At 48.2% G+C, this 27,705-nt stretch overlaps 1 protein-coding gene across 1 annotated transcript in view; it reads right to left on the bottom strand.

Moving 5' to 3' along the window:
- Positions 1–27,705, bottom strand: part of CLEC11A (C-type lectin domain containing 11A) — a 233,693-nt gene that overhangs the window by 53,197 nt on the left and 152,791 nt on the right. The gene's annotated exons all lie outside the window — the stretch shown is intronic.

The following is a 27,705-nucleotide window of genomic DNA, read 5'->3' as shown; positions in this document are numbered from 1 at the left end:
CCATCACCATCTTTGCAACCTTCTCATGGCGGTACAGGAGTGCCCCGCCAGACCTGCTGAGGCAGCGGAAACGGCCCTTCAGTAGGCCGAATGCCTGCTCAATGACTACACGGGTACGTGAGTGGGCATGGTTGTAGTCCTCCTCATGCTGGTCCCGTGGGTTCCGGACTGGTGTGAGGAGCCATCTCTTCAGTGGATATCCAGCATCACCTGTATGTGGACGAGAAACGTAGGATGTGGAATGCCATTGATACGTACGCACACCCCCCCCCCTTCCTGCCAGTACATTGCCAAATCACATACCCCACATCATCATGCATGTAATGAGACTCACCGAGTAGCCAGGATCTGTTCCCTGCGTGTCGCTCCATGTAGCGTGGTATTGTAGAGTTCCTCAAGACCATGGAATCATGGGTTGATCCAGGGAATCGGGCACAACAATGCGTAAAGATCCTGTTGGAGTCACACACCATTTGTACATTCAGGGAATGAAATTGTTTTCGGTTGCGGTACTGGGCCTCCATGGCATGTGGGACGACCAATTCAACATGGGTGCAGTCGATGGCACCAATGCAACCCGGTATGCCGGCAAGTGCATGGAATCCCACTTTTGTGTTGGTTATTTCCTGCTCCGAGCGTGGTAGAGAGATGTAGTCGTCTGCGTGCTGCAGGAGGGCATCGAGCACTTGGAATAGTGTCCGTGAGAACAGTGGCTGAGAAATGCCATGCAACTGTCCGACTGTGTGCTGGTAGGTGCCTGTGGCCAGGAAGTGGAGTACAGACACCACCTTCAGTAGGGGTGGGATGGCGGTTGGGCTATCTATCATGCTGACTAGGTCAGCCTGTGTCATGTCCACAATGGCGGCTATGGTGTCCCGGTCCAGACGGTAGAGGGTGTGGATCTGCTCATCAGTGAGGTTGAACGGATGTGCTCGGAGGCGTGGGATTGCGGGCTGCCTGCGTGGTGGTAGTGGCTGTGCTGCTGGGCCTTGCTGGCCCTGCCTTGGCCTCCTCCTCCTCCTGCGTCTCCTCCGTGCGGCTGGTTGTAGTTGTTGTTCGTCTTCTTCTTGGAGTCGGAGCACTTGCAGTGCTATCAGGTCCCCCAGGGCCAACATCGCGAGTCCTGCCGGTAGCATTTCGCTGTGGTTGTGGGAGGAGACTGGGTGTGCAATTTATGTGTTTCCAGGCTGTATGGCCTCCACCTGTGGTGATTGATTCCACCTGTGCAAACTGCTCTCCCCTTTGGCCGAGCACGTCCCGCGCACAACGCTGCAAATCGGGTAATGGTATCTTGCTATTGCAATCATGTATTTGTACCCGATGGGCGTGTAAGATTGGTTGATATGTTCATTCTGCTGTGGTCCCATTGTTTCCCATACTATCTGTGCAGTCGCGAACGGACTTGTGAAGGGTCAGTGGAACGTAGTACTCGAGTAACGGTGGGCCCTCATGCATCACTGTACCGAGTTGCAACGACGGGCGTGGCTTCCCATTTGTGGGTGAAGGCAGTTGCCATTTTCACACACAGCCGCACTCGATGGAATAATTAGTGATCTCAAACGGCCACAGATGCCTTCTCGACGTGATGTTGCAAATGAGGAATTCGAAGGGCGGCGCTTTCGGTTTCCAGCTAGCGGCGAGGAGATGCCCACAGGTCTGACTGCAAATATAACGTTCTATTGTTCTATGTCCTTGAGACAGGGCCCATGGTGAGGGAGCAATGATTGATATGAATAGTTTGGGATGCGCAATGGCTACGTGGGCGATGAGGCCGGCCATTCCCAAATACATGTTACTTCACAACACTGGATTTACGGGCTGGGGCACTGTGGATTTAGCAGGCTGCATTACGCACAGACTCAATGGATGTTTCTAATGTCATGTGAGTAATTATTCAGGCGTTTTGATCCCGGGATGAGGGAATGATGAATGGATGCATGGGCAGGTGATTTGATACAGAGTTTGCCATGTACAGGGCTTCTTGGGATCTATCCGCCTCCCCTACGCTATGTGATGCAGGGCTGCCATAGTGGGACCATCGTCTATCTGGCCTTGTTGAGCCCTCCCTGTCTCGACGCGCCCTCAGACACTTGTGTCCATGCACGTTAACATTCCCATCTGATGGATTCTGTTTTGGCAGACGCATGCACAGGTACACTCGTTCGTGATGGTGTTTACACCAAGGTATAGATGGTTATGAGTCGCAAGTGGCTTTGGGGTGGTGATGATCCTTTGGAGTGGGCTAGCATGCATATGGCTGTGGATTACGTGTGATCATTGAAGTGAGTTGTTCGAATGCAGTTCTGATGGCCATTCTGTTCTTGTTCTTTTCTTTTGGTTGACAGGTATCTCCTCCCCTTTTGCCACTGCCATCTGTATGCCACTCCTGCAGATGGATTTTACTCCCGACACCTGCTGCTTCGTGTTAATCGGTGGAGCAGCATTACGATCTTATGGGACGATCGCCAGTGGCCCACATGCCCTTACGCAGTACTGGTGGCTCGGAGCAACATTTCGGCCTTTCAGCTGGACTAGTGCCTCCCCATTGGGTCGGCCATGCGGTTCTGTGCGCTTCCATGTTGCCTTTTCGTACGTGAATGTGGCTCTGTGTACCATGGGGGAACAGGGCGACACTCAGGTAGTGGCTGGTCATTTCTTGCGGATGCAGCCCACAATGGTGATTTGTGTTTTGTAGTTCATGGCCTGATGGCTGTATGGGCTTGGTGACTTTGATGTGCATTAAATTCAATTCTGATTTGGCCCGTGTAGCTTTTTTCTTTGCAAGTGATGTGGCATATGCCTTATTTGTGGGGCGATGTATTGTGAGGAGATCTGCATTGGGTTCCAGCTTCGGGGTTTAGTTGCGTGGTACTGTGCTGGGCGCGTTTGCCTACGTAGCACAGTGAGGTCAGGGATGGGGGCTGCCAATATGACTGTTTGAATGTTGTCATGCTCAGGGGCGGGGGATTGGGTTTTGGGTGACAGATGCCGGTCAGCCAGGTGTACTGGTGGAATGATGTGTTTTTCGGAATATTGCTGGTCACAGGTGTCTGTGTTTGCGTGCGTTTCTTGGTGGGGGACTGTGGTCATGTCCATTGGGATGGCTTCTGTATTCGTGCCATCTGTGCCCTGCAGCTCCCATTGGCCCCTCTTGTGTTTCTTTTGTTCGTTGCCATGCAGGGGTGACTTGTGCATTTCAATGGTTGCATTGTGACTTCATTGCACCTACGGGGAGTTGTACTTTGTGGGCAGGGAGCGGTGTACAGGCACTCAGTGGGGCCGTTTACGGTTGATTCGCGATGCCGTACTTCTCGCCATGGCGGAATGGTACATTACGCCATGCCTGATGGCGTTAGGTACATGTCCGCTAGGGTCGGAATTGGCGTACCCTTGCGCTATGGTGGTGTTTGCGGTTTGGCATGGCGCGCGCGCGCGTGCTTGGTGCAGTTAGCGTTGGCGTTCACTACGGTGTCGCTAATGGCTTCGTACTTTCCGGTGACGGGTCATAGTCGCACCGAGCGCTATTCGATGGCGGAATTGCATTTCCGCCATCGTTTTCACCTTTCCGCCAGGGTCGTAATGAGGGCCAATATCTCATTTTCTATAGATCACAATCTATCACTGCCTTTACTTTACTCTCGACAGACACCTGTAAACATAATGGGACGAGACATTACGAGCAGACTGAACATGACCATCTAATTCACAGACAAAGGTATAGTGGGCTCCACACCAGGCATACACATGTTCAACGTAAGACAGATTGTTCAAGCATATTGTGGACTGAAGCTACAGAGGGGGGTGCCAGTGGACCCAGAGATGTTCCAGTATGGCACTGACATTGCCATTGCATGGCTTCCAGGAATTGCAGTGAAGGTGTGGCGAGTTCCAAACGAGTACCTATTCAGGCCTGAGCTGCCAATGTACGAGGAAGAGGGAACCATAGTGCCAATAGAAATAGAGCAGTGGTTGCAAGAGAGGATTGGATTGCAGTGCATGGGATGGACAACACAGGACAGGCATGGGGAGCAGTGATCGCAGTGGCAGAGGGATGCAGGTTGACCACAGTGACAGATGAAGAGCTCTTTGGGAAAGAGAGGCTAGAGAAAGAGATGGTGTTCGAAATGAGTGTGACCTATTGGTTACAAATAAACTACAGTGAAGTACCGCAGAGAAGAACAAGTTACTTCTTACCTTGTAACGTTCTTTCGACGGGATGTTCCTCCGACGTATTCCTCATCTTAAATATATCCTTCCAGCTCTGCTGGCCTCGGAAAATTTTTTCTCTAGAGGGCGCTGCGCGTCGACGTCCCTCGAGTCGATGTCCCTCGACAGCCGCCGTATCGACGCTCGACGTCATCCTGCCTATAAAGGCCGCGCGCAGCGTCCGTTGCTCAGTTCCGTTTTGTAGCCCACAGTATTACTGTCTGGACTAGACTAATCACCCTGAAGGAGCATAAGCTGCAACAACAAGGGAAGTAGAACTGCGGGGATGGATGGGAGGGTCGATGAGGAATACGTCGGAGGAACATCCCGTCGAAAGAACGTTACAAGGTAAGAAGTAACTTGTTCTTCGAAGGGATTGTGTCCTCCGACGTATTCCTCATCTTAGATAGGCTCCCATAGCAGTATTCTATATTCGGAGGAGGGAGTACTGACTTCACGCTGTCTTCTATTGATGAATAGAATGCAGTACAGCCCTTCCAAACCTAGTCTCTTGACTGGAGGAGGAATCCAGATTGTAAAAACGTGTAAAGGTATGGACAGACGACCATGTAGCGGCCGCACATATGTCTTTAACCGGCACGCCTCTTTTGAGGGCCGATGAAGCTGCAATACCTCTGGTCGAATGAGCCCTAAGGTTTTGAGGGGGCTCTTTCCCTGCCAGTTTATAACATTCCAGAATGGCTAGAATGATCCATCTGGAAATGGTCTGCTTAGTTATTGGTAACCCCAGCTTGTGACCTGCGTAACCTACAAACAGCTGGTCTGCCTGTCTTATCCTGGCTAGTCTACTAATGTAAAAACTTAAAGCCCTCCTAGGGTCTAGTCTGTGTAACCTCTCTTCCTCTTTCCCCGGGTGAGGAGGAGGATAGAAAGATGGTAGGGTAATCTTCTGAGTGATATGGAATTCAGAAACCACCTTTGGGAGGAAATTAGGCTTCACTTGCAGGACAACTTTGTCTTTGTGAAAGATTGTATGAGGGGGTTTACAAGAAAGAGCTTCTAATTCACTCACCCTTCTAGCAGATGTAAGTGCTATTAATAAAACAGTTTTAAGGGTAAGGAATCTTAACGAACAAGAATGGAGAGGTTTGAAAGGTGTACCCATCAGGAAAGTTAGTACTAAGTTTAAATCCCATAGGGGAACTTGGAATGGTCTTGGGGGATAAACATTGGTTAACCCCTTTAGAAACTGTATTACCAAGGGTAATTTGAAATAGGATGCTTCTTCCGCAGTACGCTTAAAGATGGATAGCGCTGCGAGATAGCCCTTAATGGTGCCAACTTGAAGGCCTGAATTTGCCAAATATAGTAGGAAGGACAAAACCATTGGTGTACCACATGAAAATGGGTCGATATTCTGTTCTCTACACCAGCTGCAAAATCTGTTCCAACGGCAGCGGTATAAAGACTTTGTTGCTGGCCTCCTTGCCGAAAGCAACACCTCCATAACATCATCAGGGAGGTCCCAATCCTTGTACCTCAGCCGTTCAGAAGCCAAGCGTGAAGGTTGAGGGTTTTGATGTCTGGATGGAGAACCTGACCTCCCTTCTGTGAGAGTAGGTTCTCTCTGAGAGGAAGTCGAATTGGAGGGCAGATGGACAAGTCTAGAAGGTCCGGGTACCACGTTCTCCTGGCCCAATCCGGGGCAATTAGGATCATGGTTCGCCGGAATCTTCTCAACCTCCTGATCATTTGAGGAATGACAGGGACCGGTGGGAACGCGTACAGAAGCGGAAACTCCCAGTCCACTATGAACGCGTCTCGCAGAGCTCCTCTCGGAGGAAATTCCCTTGAGCAGAACAGGTCGCATTTCCTGTTTAGGCTGGTGGCGAACAGATCTACCTGAGGGGTTCCCCAAAGGGAGAAGATCTCTTGAAGGACTTCCTGAGCTAGCTCCCACTCGTGGGAGACTGTGTTCTGCCTGCTCAGAGCGTCCGCTGTCAAGTTCTTCTCTCCGGCTAGGTGAACTGCCGATAGAGAGATTCCTTCTTGGATTGCCCAAAACCAGAGCTGCATCGCCTCTCTGCACAGGGGTAGTGATTCTACGCCTCCTCTTTTGTTGAGGTAATGCATGGCCACCGTGTTGTCCGTCATTATCAGGACGTTCTTCCCTTGTACAGCTGGCAGGAAAGCCTTCAACGCAAGTCTGATGGCTCTCAGCACTAACAGGTTGATGTGTAGTCTGGACTCCGATGGAGACCAACGACCGCTGATGGTCAAGTCGTTGGCGTGGGCTCCCCACCCCGTGAGTGAGGCATCCGTGACTACTGTTATCTCCGGCCAGGGTTGCCAAAACTGTTCTCCTTTCAGAATGTTCTCCTGACAGGCCCACCACTGAAGGTCTCGAGCCACCCTGCCGGGAACCTGAAGAAGATCTGTCATTCTCCCTGAGAATTGTGACCACTGAGTCCTCAGTGCCCACTGGAGGGATCTCATTCTCAGGCGAGCCTCTGGCACAAGGAAAATACAGGATGCCATGAGGCCTAGCAACCTCAAAAAGTCGAAGGCTGGGAGATGTTGGGCATGTTGGAACTTGGTAACCATCTGTAGAATATCTTGAGCCCTCACCTCTGGTGGCGAGGCTTTTCCCAGGGAAGTATCCAGGATCGCTCCTATGAACTGGAGTCTCTGCGATGGTATCATTTGTGACTTCTTTAAATTGAGGGAGATGCCCAGTCTGTGAAGGAAATGGCACACGTGATTTAGCTGGATCTGAGCTTGCTCCGGAGAAACAGCCCTGATCAGCCAATCGTCCAGGTAGGGGTAGACGTGAATCCCTTCCCACCTTAGACTTGCAGCCACTACCGACATTAACTTGGTGAAGACCCTCGGGCGGAGGTCAGCCCAAATGGCAGTACTCGGAATTGATAGTGAGAGTTGCCAATTGCGAACCTCAGGTATTTCCTGTGTTTGAGATGGATAGGCACATGGAAATAAGCGTCCTGAAGGTCCAGAGATACCAACCAGTCCTGAAACTGAAGAGCCTGGAGGATCTGAGAAAGAGTGACCATCTTGAATTTGTCTTTTCTGAGGAATTTGTTCAATTCTCGCAAGTCCAAGATGGGTCTCAGTCCTCTGTCTTTCTTCGGAATGAGAAAGTAAGGGGAGTACCAGCCCTTGTCCCTCTCCGCTACAGGTACCGGTTCTATGGCACCTTTCTCTAGCAGGTCCAAAATTTCCTGCAAGAGGAGCGGATCTGGAGCTTTCTGAGAGCTGATCCCCGGTGGATGACTCTGAGGTATACGTAGGAAAGGCAGGCAGTAACCTTGGGCGACTGGTTCCAATGCTCAAGCATCTGACGTGATAGCCTGCCATACCGTCAGATGTTGGGTCAACCTGCCTCCTACAGGTGTCCTGTGAGGGGAGTCCTCAGAGTGGTTTTGGGGCGGCTGATGCAGATGCCGATGGTAAAGAGGCACCTGCTGTTGCTGCGGCTTTAGAATATCTACCCTGTCCACCTCGGGTAGTTCTTCTTTGACCCCTTTGAGCCGGTCGTCCTCTACCTCTTCCGAATGCGGAGTAGAAGCGAAAGGACTTGCCTCTCGCAGAGGTTCCTGTGGGACGAAAAGGAGTCTGACGGATTGCAGCTCCTAGGGATTTTGCTGCAGCTTTTGAAGTTTGCAGTTTCTCTAAACTGTCATCCGCCTTTTTCCCGAACAAAGAAGAGCCATCGAATGGCATGTTCAAGAGCCTGGCTTGCACATCTGGGGCAAAACCCGACTTTCTCAACCAAGCGAATCTCCTGGTTGATGTACTTGCCGCCATTGCTCTGCTGATACTGTCAGCCGAATCAATGCCCGTCTGGAGGGATTCGCACATAGCGTCTTTACCGTCCTGTATAATATTCAGGAACGCATCCCTTTCTTCTCCCTCCGGGATGCAGTCAGCCGCTGTAGAAGCACACTCCCAAAGTGTATGGCTGAACCTAGCAAGGGTGCAAGTAGCATTAACAGACTTTAACGCCATGCTACATTCTGAAAAGACTTTCTTTGCCATAGCATCATATTTTTTATCGTCCCTGTCCTGCGGGACTGTAGGATAAGCCGTCTTGACATCGGTAGAGGATGCTGCTTGTACCACCAGACTTTCTGGGGATGGATGTTTAGACAAAAACTCTGGGTCTGTGGAAGATACCCTGTACTTTGCAGACCGTTTTTTATTTACTGCTGGATTTACATCTGGGGTTTCCCAGTTTGTCATGATCTTTCTCTGAAGAGCTTTATGAAAGGGCACCACAGGATCCTCTTGTGGGCCTTTGTCAAGAATATCCGTGAGGTCATCTTGCTGGAAAGATTGTGAAGGTGCAGACCACCCCATGAACTCTGTAATCCTGGCCATTAAGCCTCTGTAGGGGGTTTCAGCATGCTCCCCCGGGTCTGGCTTAGCAAAATCCACCTCAGGGGAAGTGTCTAACCCACTTGCCTCATGTAAAGAATCATGAAGATCCTTTAATCTGCGCTCTTCAGAGGAAAATTCCTCTGTAACTGGGGTTACAGGTCCCTGTAACTCAAATGTGTCTTGTTCAGACAAATCACCCTCTTCTAAAATTGAGGATATAGTTCTCAATTGTTCTGAACTCATAAAGGGAGTAAATCCCATTTCCAAGGCAGAGGGTGCCGAACTTGTCATTATTGGCCTCGAAAACATCGATGTCATCGACGCCGACGTCGAAGGCTTTGAGCGTGGCGTCGAAAACAGAGGTGGAGGCCTCGAGGACCTCGACAGAATTGGAATTCTACTCGACAATATCGACGCCATCAACGTCGAGGGCCTGGGGATAGTCACTGGATGTGTGGTCACCGTGACTTTTCTTGGCGTCGACGCCGGTGTCGAGGCCGGCGTCGAGTCGACAGACCCGTGTGTCGAAGGTCCCCTCGACAACGGCGCCGAAGACATCGACCTCGACGTCGACGGAACCTTCGTCGACGGAACCTTCGAGGAAGGTTTGGAGGTCATAGTCCTGCTCGAGGGTTCGAAACGCGCTCGAGAGGTTTCTTTCGCCGGGTACTGCGACTCGCGGCGTTTTTGACCTTCGGGTCTTTCGACCAGAGCATCGCTTTCGGCAGTCTTCGAGGGGGTCGAGGCCGCTTTCTCGAAGACGCTCATCATATTCTTTCGGAATTCGTCCCATTCAGCCCGGGAACTATGTTTCGTGGGGCAAGGGATTCTTTTTGGCGAAACAGAGGAAGAGGAAGACGGAGAAGGGGATCTTCGATGCCTCCTCTTCGAGTGCTTCGATCTCGAGGAGTGATGAGACCCACTCCGAGACCTGGAGCGCGAATGGTGACGAGGAGACGAATGTCTCGACTTCGTCGACGAAGAAGAAGCTTTAAAAGTCTTAACTTTCTCCAGCTTCCCCCTACGCTCCTTCAGGGCCTTAGCTGTCATGGACATACAGTCCTCGCATTCTGAACAATGGTGTTCAGCTCCCAAGCACCACAGACAATTTCTGTGAGGATCGGTCAACGACATCTTTTTCCCACAATCTCGACATTTTTTGAAGCCGGATCGAGGAGTTGTCGGTTCCGACGAGGAAGCCATCGAGTATGGATCGAATAACTCGAGGTAAATAGGATTAATCTGACTAAGAACTGAGCAACGGTATTCCGAGGCACAGAGTAAGCGCGGAAAAACGGAACTGAGCAACGGACGCTGCGCGCGGCCTTTATAGGCAGGATGACGTCGAGCGTCGATACGGCGGCTGTCGAGGGACATCGACTCGAGGGACGTCGATGCGCAGCGCTCTCTAGAGAAAAATTTTTCCGAGGCCAGCAGAGCTGGAAGGATATATTTAAGATGAGGAATACGTCGGAGGACACAATCCCTTCGAATGGCAATGGCGCTACCCTCATTTTGGGAGGAGAATATGGCCAAGGTACCCAGCACCCAATGGACCACAAGTCCCAATGACGTGGGTCACATCAAGAGCATAGGGGGAGTGAATATCAAGTTGAAGCCAGGAGCAATTTTACCAAGAGTAAAGTAGTATCCCTTAACCGAAGAATCAGACGAGGGCATTTATGAGACAATACCAGCCCTTATTAAGGGAGGCATTCTTGTACCATCAGAGTCTCCATGCAATACGGCAGTGTACCCTTTGTGCAAGGCAAAGGGAGGGTCATGGCGTTTCATACAGGATTTAAGGCCTCTTAACCATATTGTAGAGGCAGAGTATCATTTAGTTGCAAATCCAGTGACAATTTTGTGCAGCATTCCGTCAGAAGCTGCCTGTTTCATAGTCATTGACTTGAAGAATGCATTCTTCCCAGTGTCATTGCACCCAGACTCACAAGACTTGACCAGCTTTATGTATATAAATCAGAAGTGGAAACATACTCGTCTACCACAAGGGTACTACAAGTCACCATCTATCTTTAACAGAGCGATACAGATGGACTTAAGCAACATAAGATGGAGAACACAGTTTTACAGTATATATATATGACATTTTCATTTGTAGCACGACAGAAGGTCAGTGTAGGAAGGACTCAGTATAATTATAATTGGTTATTTATAACGCATTTAATACCTAGAGGTTTCTAAACGCGGCCCCGGGATGGAACCTGTGTTGTTCCACATCGTCTTGGTTCCAAGGCGAGTACATTTTCCCTGAGCTATCCTCCTGAGTCAAACAGTACACAGGTTGACTGTGTTAGCTGACAAGGGATACAAAGTGGAAAAGGCCAAGTTACAGTACTGTCAGAAGGAAGTGCTATACATTGGACAGACAATATCCCAAAATGGCTGACAGATCACCCCAGAGAGGGCAGAAGCAACACGCAGGAGACCTAAGCCCATGACAGTGAGGGAAATGAAACAGTTCTTAGGGTTATGCAACTACTGCAGAGCATGGGTTTTTGACTACAGCACATACGCAAGGCCCCTGCTGTGCGCTCTAAAGGAGAACAGACACTGACATGGACCTCTGAAATTACTGGGGCATTTGAGGAACTGAAGAAAGCAATAAGCACAACACCAGTGTTGGGGATCCCAGACTACAAAAAGGAATTCTTCCTATTCTCTCACACTGATGGTGTAGTGGTGAAAGCAGTACTGACACAGAAGACAAGCATGGGCCACAAGCCAATAGTTTACTACAGTGGGCAATTTGACCTAGTAATGAGAGGGAACTACCAGTGCGAACATGCTTTGGCAGCTGCCGCATTTTCAGTAGAGAAATCAGCACCAGTAACGATGGGGTGCGCCACCACTCTTTAAGTGAAGCAAGCACTCTTTGCAATAATGCAGAAGCCAAAGAGCACCCTGAGTACACAAAGATCATCAGGATATGAGATGATACTATCAAATGTACGCCTGAAGGTGGTGAGGTGCAAGATTGTTAACCCAACAACATTTCTGGCATACACCCTTGAGGTAGGATACTATGCACACAACCGTACAGCAAACATAGAGATGTTCAGTGGCACTCGCAAAGTAGAGGAGGATGCACTTGAGGGTGGAGAAATGCTTTACATTGACGGCTCTTCAACAATTGACTAGACAGATGGGGTCTGGCATACTGGGACTGCAGTAGTAAGACTGGAGGAGGACGGGGCAAGCAAACTAGTAGCCAGTGCGTGACTACCATCCCATTATTCAGCACAAGCAGCAGAACTAGTGGCCCTAATACTAGCACTGGAAAACAGCATCGAGAAGGAGGTAAGAATTTACTCCGACTGCGCCTATGTGATGTCAACAGTACACTCAGGACTGTCCCAATGGCTCAGGAGAGGGTTCAGAAGGGCAGACAGGACTCCAGTACAACATGCACTTTTGCTGGGCAGCCTGATTGAAGTAGTTGCTTATCCAACGCAAGTAGCAATAGTAAAGTGCCAAGCACACACGAAAGGGGAGGATCCCATCTCAAGGGGAAGCAAAGCAGCAGACTTTGAGGCAAAATGCACAGCATATTTTGCAGAGCAATGGGAACTAAGAGGAACCACAAATGCGAGAGGGAGCACCAGGAATATGGTACTTAAGAGGCACAGATTATGGAGATGCAGGGAGCTGCACCCAAAGAAGAGAAGGAGTTGTGGGTAAGGAGTTGATGCTCTATGTCCCCGACAGATGCCTTATGGAGACAAGATAACATATGGAAGGTGGAATTGATGGTGACCATTAATTCTACCGTGAAGGCGTTCAACGCAATCAAGGAAGAGCTCAGAGCAATAAGGTTGGTGGCGCTCCAGAATAGATACATTCTGGATCTCCTCACAGCAATGGAAGAAGGAGTTTGCACAAAGATAAGGAGTTCATGTTGCACATTCACACCTGCCAACGATTAAGATAACGGAACTCTATCAGATGCAGTAAGGCAACTGGCATGGATGCATGCCAAGATGGAAGATGAAGCAAGGGGGACAGGAAAGGACCAGAGCTGGATAGCTTACATATGGTCCTGGATGCATCATGGCTGTCAGATAGACTAAATGTGATAATGGGAGCACTCATGCTGGCAGCAACATCAATCCCAGGTTTGGGATAAGATAGCCTGAGGTTCTTACAAGGTGAGTTTCCTTGCATTAGGGGCTCGACATCGGAATAAGTGGCGGAGAGATTGAATTTCGGATGTACTTGATCTTGTTGGCAATTGAAAGTTTGACTTTCCGTAAAAGTCCTCCACAGAGAAGCAAATCTTCACAGGTTCACAATGGATGACGCAGATGGTCCACAGCATGGGCGGCACATATGGCTGTCTTTGCATCCATATCTGTCTTTTCTTCAAATGAAATTTGTCTTTGTATACCCTTGTTGGTTTTCACAAAATGTCTGCCATCCTACATACTAGTTTTCTTTTTTTTAACAGCCCCCTCATTCATCCATGAAGTTGATCTGATTACCAAGGACATGTAGGGATTTCCTTACTGAAACTTACAAGGGAAAAGAGGGTCGTCCTGCTCCTAGAAATGACGCACCAGACAATGCATCACAATATTATACTGGGCGACTTTGACATGATGTGCGCAGGGGCTCTCGAGAAAGGCCCAAGCGGCTGCTTTCCTTCTGGATCCGACTGACTCCCATAGTGCACACCTGCTCCAAGCCGAGCCAACAATCACACTTGAAACACTGTGAACCTAGTGTATGAGGGAAAATGAAAACACACCCCTGAACTTCTACTGGAACCCCAGCAAACCCTTGGAAACTGCCACTTCCCCCACTCTGATGTCTAGTTAAGAAACTCTAAAGCAATTATCCACAGCAGATTCAGACAGGCAAGCATGGAGGCAAACTCATCAGGGTGCCGGGACGTCCCCAATGGAATTATTTGGACCCTCATCTGTGGATCTTCCCCACCCCACCTTCCAAGAGAGCTCCTGTTGAAAACTCTGATCTCCCCACCCACCATTCAGCCCTGTCAGTTGCTCAAAGAACCCCACTAGATGCTTTTTTCCAAAGAATTAACGCGCGTGACCATTGCCATCTGGCTGATGTTCAGATGTTTCAAAGTGGACATGTGGTGACATAATGCTACTTTCAAAACAAAAAAATTAAAGATGTAACATGTTGGCTGCGGAGTACAGCACAGAATTATGCTTTCTTGCCCCTATCATATATTATAGTGAGGCCGAGCTTCTTTGAATGCTATTGGTACATTCAGTCTGTTTTGCCAGCCCACCTCTTCTGGGGTCCGCCAGCAACAGGGATGCTGGCGCATCCATGGCTCATATTTGTACAAAATAACAGTACATAAGGTTTCACGAAAACGTCTCTAGGTGCCACTATTGGGCAACCGAGCCGGTAGGGGCTGAGCAACCTTTTGAATTGCAAATAATCCTGATGGACCCTATTTCTCCCATGGCTCATCCTCTTGAAAGTTGAGGACACCAAGCAGAACAGTGCACTTCGAATAACAACGCAAACATATTGCGCTCCGTGCTAGATTACTCCGCTTCTAAACGCTACCCTAGTGGATGTCCTGATGACCCCATTTAAAGGTACGCAATATATTGACCCCGGAGGATGAAGGTCTGAGACAGCCATGCTTATCTTCAGGCATGTGACTGCAGGTTGCACACAGATCTCTCAGGTGGCAACTTAACATCGAGCCTGGCTATTAAGGCAGAGATATATGGGAATTGTTTTTAGCGAGCACGCTCTCCTCATAAAAGTGATATTGGATGAAGAGGCAACAACACGTCCACTAGCGCTCCAGGACTTCTCCTGTTTTATCCTACTGTTTTTTTCGTAGAACTGTTCAATTGAATCTATGCTAAAGGTGTTTATGTCGAATAAAGCTTAATAATAAAAAAACAGAACTCACCGAGCTATAGTGCCAGCTACACATAGAACTAAATAACTTCAGCGAGAGGGATGATATCAGCTTAGAGAGTACTCCCCTCTTCCTAGGTACTGTAAGGGTGCAGAAGTACGAGTCTGACGCAATGATGGCATGGTGGTTGGCAAAGACTTTTATTAGATGAAAATTAAGAAGGAAAAACCCAAACTATCCCTAACACTAAGAGGAGTTTCCCTGCCTCAACTAAAAATACTATGGAATCTGTCAGGATGTCCACCGTCCTCTGTTAAAATCCTATTTCATTCCCCTACAATTCGACCTAAACTAAACATCTGAGGGGTTTTCCACGGCTCCACTTTGAGACTGTGGTCTGAGGGCATGTCTCTCTTCATCTGGTTGTAGTGCCATTTGTAAACAACATAAAGTCCCAGGTTCACCAGTTTTCTCCAAAACACAGTTCACAAGAAATGTTCTTTCTTTATCATAATTGCCTTCACTGTGATATCTTTGACATATAGGCTTCTTCAGCTCTTTGGCCAATGGGATGACTCCATCCCATCTGGCCCCCCTTTGTGTGGTTAGGGGGGTGGCTCCCTCCCCCTAACCTTTCTCAGGTTTCCGGTTGCTCAAGTCTCTGTAGGGGGAACGTCTCCCTTCCCTGGATTTTCTCAGGCGTCTGAGATTACACAATGCTTAATGGGGGAATGGCTTCCTTCCCCTGACCCTTCTAAGGCCTCTTTGCAGTTTGTGTTGTCAGGGGGAATGGCTTCTTCCCCTGGTTTCCTTTCATTATGTACAGCTCACCTGGCTTATCACTCTGCCAGGTACTATGACTATGTAGAGGTATTGAGGATATTTCTTCCTTTTTATGAGTGCAGGCCCCAGACTCGCTTCTTTTGTGTGGCCCTCCTTCCGGATAGACTTGGTTCACTCTCCTGTCAAGTACTATCGTGCAGCCCAAGGTATGCGAAAGGCTCTCTCCTTTGGTTAGGGTCCCAGACCCTATGTCTTTGGCTTTCTTGTGGGTGCGGGTCCCAGACTTGCCTTGCTTGTGTGGCTTTCCCTTCTGATAGACTTGGTTCACTCTCCTGCAAAGTACTATTGTGCAACTGAAGGGATGCCTCTTTGCCTTGGTTAGGGTCCCATACCCTGTAATCTTGACTTGCTCTTCCCTTTTGGACTCTCCACCACCGTCTCCGGGCCCCAGCGACTTCCCAACAATGTGCATACCTTTGCCCCTGATGTGCGACTGTCCTGTGTCTTCCCTGGCATCTGCCATCAGCTGTGGGTTTTCCCGACCCTCGTGGTTTTTCTCTGGGCTACGGCAGCTCTACTGGAACAGGGGAGTGGCGTCCTACCACACAAGTTTAAATTACTTTACAGACACATTTTCTGCAAAGATTTCAACATTTAACATGCTTAGTATCAAGGGAGCTGTATGATTGAGTTCCCTAGCAACAGTTGAGGAGGGAGCGAAAAACACATATGGAGAGAAATATAAGCGGATTTGTTTCCGTATAGTATTTTTTAGTTTTTTGACAAAGCCTGCATATTATTTGGCAGACGTATTTGGAAAAACAAGAAAAAGCAAAGGAAGAAAATACAAGTAAGTTCTAATCACTCGTAAAAGAACCGTCACATTACAATATACATACACAAATACAAAAGCAATTCTTTAGCAATAAATGCTTCTGGGGTTGACCTCTATGTACATCACATTCAAATACTTTCAATGTTTTATAGGGCAACCACCACGTAATATCATCAAAGTGTACATCCTTCTTGATGTTTTCGAGGTGCACTATGTGTTGGGAGGTAACCTATTCATACGGCAGCTCTACAGCAGTACACTTCTCTCGGATGGCACGGTTCTCCTTTTTACGTTGTTTTGCTGTAAGGAACGCCTGTAGCTTCTTTTGGTGGCACTGTCCAGTGGTTCTCCCACTCTGGACCGGCACTGTAGCTTCCCGCCCTCTTTTCATTCTTCTCTCCTGCACCGTGCTGACTATCGCTGCTCCTCCAAGGAGGATCGGGCGTATGTTTAAATTGTCCACATTGAATGGAGCATGTACCTTGTTTCCGCTGTATGTCCTTAGTCCGCTGCAGATCTTCTTCGTCCCAGTGTTGTCAAGATAACTCTTCACTGGGTTAGGCGAGTTCTTCTTCCTCTCATTTTTTGATATATTCTATCTAGGTAATCCCCACTCTTCCTTGTCTCAGTATGTTTTACGAGGATGGGATCCTCTACTTTACAGCAATACATAGAGGTATTGGGAAGTGCAGTGGTGGTATAGAGTAGGAGTATGAGGAAGGCAGGGGTGGAGGCTGGAAATACTGCATTCTCTCCAGATAGTCCTCCCTAGTCCCATGGGGGGGATCCCCCCGCATGAGATCCACCTGCTGAGTACCACCCTGGGGGTTGGAGGGGCCTATCGGGTAGTGGACTCACCTCCCTGGCCTAATGGGAAGGTACTCCCCCCAAGGAAGAAGGGATGACATCCAAGTATTGGTCACAGTACCCAGGGTATATACAGAAAACACATGAGAATGATGGGCAGCATTTGGTCTCCAGGCAGGCCTCTGCATTGAGGACAAGTTGGCACTGACGTAACACTATTATGTCACAAGCCAAATGTGTTTACTGTTGTTCAGGTGCTGGTATCGAGTAGGGGAATTCCGAATATTATGCAATTCTAAAATTGGTAAAGCTAATTTGCAGTGACATATTGGCCCTCTTGCCACCCGTCTTTCCTTTGTTCTATTCTGTTACTTTTTCTATTTTATTTTTCCTAGCATATACTTATCTTTTCTTCACTCATTTTTGTTTTCCTTTTTTCCCTCCTATCTTCCCATCTATTCACCGCTTTTGCATTCTTTTCATCCTTTTTCTTTACTGCCCTTCCCTCCTTGTTTGTCATTTCTTCCTTCCTCTTTTGTCTCCTTCTATCCTCCCTTCCCAATCGACTTCTTCCTTCCATCCTTGTCCTTTCTTCCCCTTCCTTCATTTTCGTTGTCCTTCCTGATCTTTCTTTCCCTACAGTTCCTTCTCTTTATTCCCTTCCTTTCTTGCTTTCCCCTTCCTTGTTTCTTTCTGATCTCACTTGCTCTTTCTTCGTCCCTCTTTCCGTCTTTCTTTCCTTCATCCCATATTGGCTCATATCATTCCATCTTTTTCTTGTTCCTATTTTCTTTTGTTCTCTCAAATGATAGGCAACACAAGCTCTATCGCGTTCAACTTTCTTCCAGTTGTTACTTTCTGGGCAATGTTCTAGTGGATGATCAAACTGAATCCTTTTCAGTCAAGGAAGAATAACCTTACTTCCTGTCACTAAACATTATGAAAAGAACAACAAGGTTTCAGCCTTTTCTGTGACAGAAAGCAAAATCGCTGCACTACTTCAATCTGAAAGTGTCACCTCTGAAGCCAGGTTACACACAGGGCAACGGTTCACACTGTAACCAAATAATGTCCTATTAATTATTAGCTCGCCTCCGTTATTTATCACTCTCTTTCTTTACAACGTGTACCCTTCAAAGAATATTTCGTTTGTAACCTATGTTATTTAATTGATCACTAAAATATCCTCTTGTGAACCTGATGGGGGTGTTTTCATTGGTCACTTTGAGAGCTGGTGGGGGTGGGGAGGTGATTTGAATGAAGTGCTTCGGTATTAAATTACTTTACAAGCTCCCTTATGTGCAATCGAAGCAACACACAGAGATGAAATTTGAGTTGTTTCCCCAAACGTCTCACATTGGGGATTTCTCAACTTGGTTTATATAGACAGAGTCTGCAAATAAATGCTGGGTTACTGGTTGAATTACAGTGCCCCAAACAAAAGAGCACATGCCCATCCACTGAGGCTGCATGAAAAGAGGTATATAAACAAGCATGGAAGGGTTTGTTTCAGTAGGAACCGCTGCCCTCTCTAGCTGGCTTCTTTCCAGCCGGCTACTTCTTCCAGGGTGGATCAGCATAGCAAGGCCGAATACGTGGTCAGAAAGCGAGGTTAGTCTTCCTTTTTGGAAACAAAATTGGGAAAGACGTGGATTCGGTTTATCATATGTTTTAATGCATGTTCCACAAGAGAAATGCACGGATGACAACAATTGGAGAGAAAAAGCTAACAGCGGCCAAGCTAGGGTTATTTATCAATTGAAATAAGACAAGAAAACAGGAACGAGAGGAATAAAGAAGGAACGAGAGGAAAATGCATGAAAGAAAGAAGAAAACGGAGGAGAAAGACTGAAAGAATGAAATAAAGAAAAAAAAATAAGAACCAAAACAAAGAAAGACAGAATGAAAGAAACAAAAAATTGATGGAAATAAAGAAAGTGAGACAAAAGGAACAGAAAGATGTATATAAATTATAATTATAATTGTTCATTTATAACGTGCTTAGTACCAGGAGTTGTTTCTAAGCGCTGTATCGGGATTCAAACCTGTGTTGCGATGCATTGTCTTGCTTCCAAGACAAACGTGTTGCCCCTGAGCTATCCTTCCTCCCCGAAATGATGACAAGAGGGAAGAAATAAATATACAAAATTGGTAGATGGAACGAAACAAAGAGCTAGAAAAAGAACAAATGAGAGAAAGAGAAAGAAAGACAGCTAAAGAGAAACAGTAAAAGAAAGGAAGGATGATGCGAGAAGGAAATAAAGGAAAGAAGGTAGGAAATTCAGAAATAAGGAAGAAAGAAAGAACAAAAGACAGGAGGCAGGCGAGAACATACATAAAGAAAGAATGAAGGAAGAAACTAAGGAAAAAAGACAAATGATGCAAAGCAAGAAAATATTAAAGAAAGATGGGATGAAGGTAAAAGGTAAAAAAGGAAAGGTGGAATGAAGATAGAAACTATGGAAACAAATATGAAAGGAAAGAGAATGTAGAAAAGAAACAGATAAAACATGAAGAAAGAAAGATGGAAAGAGGAAATGAAAGATAGAAAGATGGAATAATGTAAAGAAGGATTACAATGGGAAAACAGACAAAAAGAGAAAGAAAGTAAGAGAAAGGAAATTGGAAGATGGAAAGAGTGGTAATGAGAAGCAAGGAAAAATGAAGAAATTAAAGAAGGGTCGATAGAAAGGAAGCAAAGGAGTGAAAAGGAGATAACTAGAAAATAATTGAACAAAAAGGGAAACAACTAAATCATGAAAAAGCTGAGTGAAGAAATATAAAGAACAAAAGGAAGAAGTATAGAAAGTAGGAAGTACAAGTGGAAAGTGGTTCATAATATCATTGTGAAACAGCATGTACTGCTTTTGAATTGGCCAATTTTAGAACAGTAGCATTGCACCGCCATTGTTGGTACATTGTGGCAACAATCATTGCTTCTCATTGTTGTACACAGCATCCAGCATTTATGAGTTAAGTCTATGGCTGATACTTTGTAAGAAGTGCCATGGCAGCACACAAGGAGCTGTGAACGATGGCAGTTCCCAGGTGCCAACTGAAGGGCTCATTTTGAAGACTATTTTAAATTTTTCTTTACAAGACTGTTGGTGTCCAAGGTGCGACTGGTAATTATTTCAATATTTTCCGATACAATATTTCATAACAGAGCCACCAGGGGGTGCAGAGATGTGCTCGAGCACATGCGTCGTTCTGCTCCATGGCGGCATTAAAGGACCTGAGCCCCCGCTTGAGTCTCCGGAGGTGCGTAACAATCTGCCCCTAGCCACTGCGTACCCCCTGGAAGGGCTTTTAGTGCAACAACGGGGCTTCTAGACCCCATTGAACCGAAGATACAGACCTCGGCTGATAACATGAGATCCCTGGGCCGGTGTAACGTCACTTTTTGCTATCTGTCAGAAAATCCTATCGATAGGAAAATCTGACAGGAATTGTAATGTCATTTTTTGCTACCCGTCAGAAAATCCTACTGAGAGCAGGCATTGGGCAACCCACCCAGGTGTAGGAAAAAGTGACGAGGTAGGAAAATCTGACAGCCTGACCTGTCATTTTTTCCTACCTGTCAGAAAATCCTACCGAGAGCAGGCTTGGGCAACCGACCCAGGGGTAGGAAAAAGTGATGGGGTAGGAAAATCTGACAGCCTGACCTGTCATTTTTTCCTACCCCTCAGAAAATCCTACCGACAGCAGGCATTGGGCAACCCACCCAGGGGTAGGAAAAAGTGACGGGGTAGGAAAATCTGACAGCCTGACCTGTCATTTTTTCCTACCGTCACAACATCATACCGACAGCAGGAATTGGGCAACACACACAGGGGTAGGAAAAAGTGACGGTGTAGGAAAATCTGACAGCCTGACCTGTAATTTTTTCCTACTGTCAGAAAATCCTACCGACAGCAGGCATTGGGCAACCCACACGGGTAGGAAAAAGTGACGGGGTAGGAAAATCTGACAGCCTGACCTGTCATTTTTTCCTACCTGTCAGAAAATCCTACCGACAGCAGGCATTGGGCAACCCCCCAGGGGTAGGAAAAAGTGACGGGGTAGGAAAATCTGACAGCCTTACCTGTCATTCTTTCCTACCCGTCAGAAAATCTTACCGAGAGCAGGCATTGGGCAACCCACCCATGGGTAGGAAAAAGTGATGGGGTAGGAAAATCTGACAGCCTGACCTGTCATTTTTTCCTACCCCTCAGAAAATCCTACCGACAGCAGGCATTGGGCAACCCACCCATTTGTTGATGGGTAAACGAATGACCCTAACCGCCACGTGTGATGTTTGTCACTCAAGGTCCAGCCCCCAAACTCTGCACTGAGCAGAAAGAGACACTGAGCAGACACAGGCAGTTATGTAAGTACAAGGAGTCCATATCCAATTGATAATGCTGAAATTCAGCACCAAAGTGTGAAAAGTAGTTCAGTTTGTTTCAACATTACCAACAGCATTAACATTGGTGTGGTTTATTCTGTGTGTCCAGTGGCAAAATGTCTGAGTGGAGACCTTCCAGTGGCAGTGCAGTAATAATGGAAGCAGACTTGCTGGCCAATAGCTTAGCATTCTACAGCAATACGTGTCTTAACCTGTAACTACCACCGACTGAGATTTCTGAATTTGGGTGTTGGCTCCAGGAAAAGCAGGAACACAACACCCCCTCCCCCGCTGCCCCCTCATCCTTATGCCCCATACAGACCCTGACTGCCGCCAATTTATCCTCCAGGTCCCTCTGTGTCTTTCTCCCCCCAATCAACTTTGCTTGTCTTTGCCTGTGCCCTTATGCCTTAAGAGCCAACCCTGATCCAAAACCCTCATTCCCTAATCCCTGAATCCGTCCTCCTCTTACCCTCCCCAATACCCCTTCTTTAAGCCCGCTGCCTGCTCCTTTTTCATAATCCCTTCCACTGCTTCTCATCCCCTTTGAAGTAGGTAAGCCTTCACAAAGAAATTATTTCCGTTATGGTTTGGTCCTTAACGGAAATAATTTCTTTATGAAGTCAGAGTGACTTCAAGAAGAAACAATGGGCATCATTACGGGTTTGGCGGTAACCTGCCGGTGCTACCGGCAAGTTGCCGCCAGACCCGTAATGATTTACTGTTACCTGACCCTCTTCCCCCCATCGCCCCCAAACCTGCGGATTAGCTTAACTTGGCTTTGCTTAGTGTGTGATGTCTACTTGAGCACAGTTTTGCTGAACACTTAGATAATAACTATTTCTAGTACAGCCGAGAACTTTGCTTCATACGTCAGTAACCTAAATTACTTTGCAGCTTGTTACGCACCTCCTCCAAGCTAGGTACATGGGATAAGTATTCCACTAATTCAAAGGTATATTGTCCAGTCAGGTAATTATGTGATTTGCATTGACAGTCACTGTGCGACTGTTTTTTCTGGGCAGTTTGGGCCAGCCTGCCGAGCCACTTCGCCATGCAGCTGAAAGCTTCGGCCAGTCTTTTTACCGGGTTGTTAAAAAGATGTGTGCTGTTGAATAGATCTTCTTTAACTTGTGCAGTTTGGATCACTTTTGTCAACTTCATCCCGGGAACCCCCTGACAGTGCCACAAAAGGAATGAAACCCCACATCCCACTGTGTACTGACAAAATGAAAACAAACGGCCAACCCTTAACCAACCTATTCCAAATTGCCAACAGTCAAAGGCGCACAGCCTCAACAGAGAAAGTGTGGGCCCTTTCCTAGTAACTCCTTTAATAGTTCGTCATTCCTAGTTGACTGTGGTGTGTGTCAATGCCTCGTGCTCCCCGGAGCCCGCATGGCGCTTTAATAACACTATGCATGCCTAATGCCCCATCCTTTAATTCTGCATGACACCAAAATTGGCACGTACCTTTTCTGCTCTCGGTTAGCCTAGCACATGAAACCACAGAGACTGCATGTTGCTATAACCTCAGCATGTATGCCTATTGCCCCCTTGCTTAGTTATACCTGGCACCAGGATTGGCAGGTAGACTGGTGCATGATTATGCATCCTGGGACTGCCCGTTCAGAATGTTCCAATTAGGTCTACCCATCTCTCTACACATCCATCTCACTGGAGCTCTGTGCCCCTATGCACTTGCACGTTCTCAATGCCACTGGGCCTAGTAAGCTGTTTCGTTCCCCCCTGTTCCCCTCCCTCGCCTTGTCATGGCAAAACGTGTAAGCATCCCACAAGAGAGGACTCCTGCACCTGTGAACGGTCCTACAAGACCCCAATACACAAGTACTAACACCTCGAAACTGTGATGGAAACCACAAATGATACTTCCAAACAGTAAACACGCTTCCCCACAGATACGGGGAGGTAAGCAGACAATGATAGCATATCATAGCATCGTCCATTACCCTCCAGGCAGAAGCAGAAAACACATAGGCACAATACTGCCCCTTCTGGGCAGACACCCAAAACACAAAGGCCCAGTACATCAACTTCCAGGCAGACTCCGGAAACACATATGCACATTACTGTCACCCCTAGGTGGACTGGCCTATAGGGAACTCTGGAGATTACCCGGTGGGCCTCTGCACCCTGGCCCTCTTTATGTGGCATTCCCACATTTTTCGTAGGAAAAGCCTTGGGCTTGCTGAAAATGAGTAATATGGGGCCACTTTGAATATTACATCCAGGGCCTCTTTTAGTTCCCAGTCCACCCCTGCAGTGCCATCTACTAACAGACCAAAAGCATTCCATATGCAATAACTGACACTTCCAAATAGATTTGAAAACCTTGAGCGGTCGGAGGCAGCGCTTAGAAACAGATCACCAAACACTAGCTGTCTACGCCCCACAGTATGACGACGAGGTGCGGCCATTTATCTTTTTGCTGTTGCAAGCAGCGCAGGATACCGTACCGTGCAACGCCGTGAGCTTTGGTAGCGCCTTGCAGCTAAGCATCAGTTTTAAGTGCTATACAAAGAAGCCTAAGGACACATCTTCATGCACAGCTCGGGTGCCGGGTAACATGGTACTGCCCTTTGCAATGACCTACTGGTGGCACATGCTCTCTATGCACTGGTTAATAGGTGGTCATGTGTTTCTCGTCAGTGCAGATCCAATTTCTGTGCTCGTGCGTGGGCGCACAAGTCACTGCAAAACGTTTTACACTAGTGCAAAATTATTTTGCACTGATGCAAACGGGCAATCTAACTTTTGGTGTTTACGTTTAAAGTTAGGGTTACCATCCCAGGTACAACTCAATCTCTGTGGACCAGTTGGTTTCCAGCCACAAGCCTTCCTTTTGCAAACCTTGATAATCTGCTAAATGTAATTGAAGTAAATGAATACCACAACTCCCAGAATGCATTTGGTTCTTAAACAAAACCCGGACCTGTCTGCATTTAGTGATCCAATGTATATACCAAGTCCTAAACCGCATAAAGGCACACTGCCTTGGAGAACATTCTACAAAACATGATGATGAAAAGTTTCTCCCGTTTCTCATTCCCGAATTTCCCCCCCACTCCACTCGTGCTCCGCCTGCCCAAAACTCACTACGCCCTCTACATTCCAGATTTCTTAATCACCACATCTTGACGCCACTAAGTCCCCGCTCCCCACTACTACAACCTGAAGTCCCTGCCGCACGAGCCCTGGCCACATGTGTAACTACCGCAACCTGGCTAGGTGCGTTGACACGGCCATAAACTTCAGGCGCCAAGCAATACCGGTCTGTTATTTAACGTTTCCTTTGGTGCTTTTATAGCCCGCATGTTTCGGTTAGCACTCACAATAATCAGTATAAATTCTAGCACACAGCCGAGTGTGTTTTAACGGTCAAAAGCCCATGCACTCCAGAACGTGCAATGCGACAATATTGCTTCCAGTATAGCGCTCAGGATGAAGCTTCGCAAGTCCCTTGTAATACGCTACAATCCAATACAAACAATCCTGGCGGGTACCATAAATACTCTTCCCCAGTCGAGTTCCCAAAAAAAAAACATTTAGCATGGAGCTGTACGTATGCAGGTCTGCCACGTTATGTGTGCCTTATGTCACCACCAAGGCAGGAAGGTTACTTACCTGCAAGAACAGCGCTTGGCATTTGCGCCTAGTACAGGTGGCTATGAGGGCAACCAACTGCCCATTCTATAGTAACGGGGCCTGAGCCACACTGTCTCCGTACATTTGTTTACATTTTTCAGCCACTTTAAAGACATGTGTCCCACCCTTTCATTTCCCTGCCACGTTCCAGAGCCAGGCCATTAGGTGGCCAGGCGCTCTCAAAATTTATGGCCTGACTTTATGGACCAAAATTATGGCCCTGCGCGGTTTGCCCAAGGTGACACCGAGCACTCTCACCCTTATCTCCCACTTGGCCCGCCCTGCATTACCCAACGTAGGCCCCCCAACCCTTGCCCCTTGGTATGCAATCTCGCGTTCCCAGTCCCCCCCAAGACATAACGAACACCTCGGCCCAACCGTAACTAAACCACCAACCGCCCCTGCTGCACATTCCCTGCATTGCCCTACTTTTCCCGGCTTAACCCTTCTCCTACCAAGCTGCCTTACGCCCCTCGCACCATGCCCCCTTCTCCCCTGCCAGAACCCCCACGAACATCCCTGTTCCCTCCCTAACCTTCTACCTCGTCTCCCCTCCCTGCAAACTCCACACCCCGTGGGTCTTGCTGGTCCAATACCAATTCCCCTGTTAAAACCATTTGTTATATTTTTGCACGTTACCTTTGCACATCACTCCCTGCGATGCGGCATAAAACGCCCCCCTTATGCAACAGGTAAAAACCCAGTCTTTTAGTTCTTGCTGTTCACCGCACAACCATGTGACCCAACTTTTGCACCCCCGCTCCATGCCGCATCCCGCTTACCCACCCGTATTCATACCCCCGCCCTTACCGTGTCCACTACCTAACCACAACTTACTGTTCTCTTTTCGCCCAGCCCTGCACCACATCTCCTCCCTCCTGACAATTCCCCCTACCCCCTGCATGAAGCCTGCTCATCTGCCCCCTCTAACTCCCGCTGCCGGCATCTCCAGCAAAACGCACCTCCCCCATCTGCAGTGAGCGGCTTGGAGACCGCGCGCGCTTGATATTTGAACAAAGTTATATCACCACCCTAAATCATCCAATGCCCAATAATCTTCTCGCCCCCTTACAGCGCTCGCCTGGATCCCCTAGGGAAACCCTAACACTGAAACACACCTAACCATCTTTGAGGCACCCTTGTCAGCGCATGGAAGTGCCAAATTGACACGGGACCGCCTAATACTTGTACTGGTAAGGGGTATTACTTAAATCCCGTTGACCCACCACCCCGCCACGCTCAACTAACGTATGTATTTATGTATGTAATGCATATGCTATGCGTAAGGGTCCCGTGTGACGTTCATCCCCCATTAATTGACGCACCTGTTGCATCCGCCCTGCGTCCCGCAACGCGGTGACGCGGGGCACCTTAATAAAAGCCCAGCCCCCGCGAACGGGAGGCAGTTCCGGGCCAAGACACAGACAACCTGTGGTGTGCTTCATTTTGCTCCGGCCGGAGCTGCTCTATCGCAGCCTACTTGAAAGGCCTTCAGCGTTCTGTCTCCGCGAGGAGCCAGAACGTAACACTGGCGACGAGGGAAACGGGACCCAGCACACGCGTTTGACGCCCTGCCAGCTGTCTATAATTAGCAGCGACGCGCACAATTTTTGGACTCCCGGTGGGGGTGGGGGGTCACACAAAACCCCCCACCCAAAAATTGTTATTTCTTTTGCTGGATCCAACAACTTGCCTTCCCACAAAGGGCCCAGTTATTGGAGGGGACACAGCCTCACAGCATGGTCACAGGGAGCTGCAACATCCAAACAACTGGTGTCCAGGGGCCAGAGGCAACACAGCACAGCGTGGGTAATCATCGCACACGCAGCACGCACGTGTGATCACAGCAGCAAGCACCTGGAGTGAGGCAGCAGTCCCATCAGCTGCGGCTCGGAATTTCTGCCACAGAAGGGTCAACCAACACCTGAAGCTACGTAGCAAGGTGAGGCGTATAAACCCCATTGAGAGACAGTGAGGCCCCACTATGGCGGCCGGCAGGTCCACCCCCAGGCCTGATACGCCTTCCAGGCTTGCGGCTAATCTATCAGTGTCGTCACCACACCCACAAGGGGGCTCCTCTGCCATGATTCAGCCATTTGACCCATTCACGGACCCCTCTTCAGTTGGCCCCCGGTGGCAGCTACGGATCCAAAAATTTGAAATGGCAATGGATTGTAAGGACATAAGTAGTGCCAGAAAAATGAGATCACATTTGCTGCTAAACGTGGGGGACGAAGTGCTACGCATTTTTAACTCACTAACCATCGATGATGGCCAGGACGTTTACCAGCAAGCAAAAGATGCCTTGATGGCTCATTTTCTCCCACAACTCAACCCTGACTATGAAACCTTCATATTCTGTACCACAATTCAAGCGGAAGAGACCTTAGACGCCTACCAAACCCGACTCAGGAAGCTGGTAATATCGTGTGAGTTCACGAATGTCGAGAAAGAAATCCGGAGACAGCTCATCAACGGCATCCAATCGGAGAAACTGAGAAGGATGGTACTGAGTGAGAAGGGCATTTCTCTAACACGCATTCTGGAATTGGGTCGTCAAAGGGAACTGGCACATACCAGGGCCGCCAACATGGGGGCGACTCTTCAAAAACTACAGCCTGCCCTCACGACAGCCATGGTGGCCCATGTCACCAACAGACTGTCCACAAGGGATGAGGCTGGCGGCAACTACGCACAAGCTAGGTGGCAGCCACGAATCCCGGGACCCACGGAGTGTGGATGGTGTGGTGGACCGCGACATGGACGGCGAAACTGCCCCGCACAAGG

The sequence above is a fragment of the Ambystoma mexicanum genome, chromosome 1p, assembly GCF_040938575.1.
Source record: "Ambystoma mexicanum isolate Mex_15411 chromosome 1p, UKY_AmexF1_1, whole genome shotgun sequence".
Lineage (NCBI taxonomy): Eukaryota > Metazoa > Chordata > Amphibia > Caudata > Ambystomatidae > Ambystoma > Ambystoma mexicanum.
This window is presented reverse-complemented; position numbering and strand designations above follow the sequence as displayed.